The sequence below is a fragment of the Arachis duranensis genome, chromosome 2 (assembly GCF_000817695.3).
Source record: "Arachis duranensis cultivar V14167 chromosome 2, aradu.V14167.gnm2.J7QH, whole genome shotgun sequence".
In the NCBI taxonomy this organism is placed as follows: Eukaryota; Viridiplantae; Streptophyta; class Magnoliopsida; order Fabales; family Fabaceae; genus Arachis; species Arachis duranensis.
The window spans coordinates 33,894,171-33,894,523 of record NC_029773.3 but is presented as its reverse complement, the minus strand read 5'-3'; positions in this window follow the sequence as shown (position 1 = coordinate 33,894,523).

Sequence of the window (353 nt, the reverse complement as noted above, 5' to 3'; positions counted from 1 at the left end):
AAGAGATGCTAAGAAAATGCCCCTCTGAAATGTTTTCAGAGTGGGTGCAATTAGACATCTTCTACTATGGGCTTACAGAAAAAGCTCAGATTTCTCTAAATCACTCAGCTGGTGGATCTATACATATGAGAAAAATAATTGAAGAAGCTCAAAAGCTTATTGATACAGTTGCCAGAAATCAACATCTGTACCTAAGCAGTGAATCTTCCATGAAAGAAGAAGCTAAAACAGTAACTGCGGAACTCAGTCCGGTGGATCAGGCTAATGAAATTAATCAGCAATTAAACTTTCTAACTCAGCAGCTAGCCGAATTCAAGGAAATATTACAGGAAACAAGAATGGCTAACAGGAAT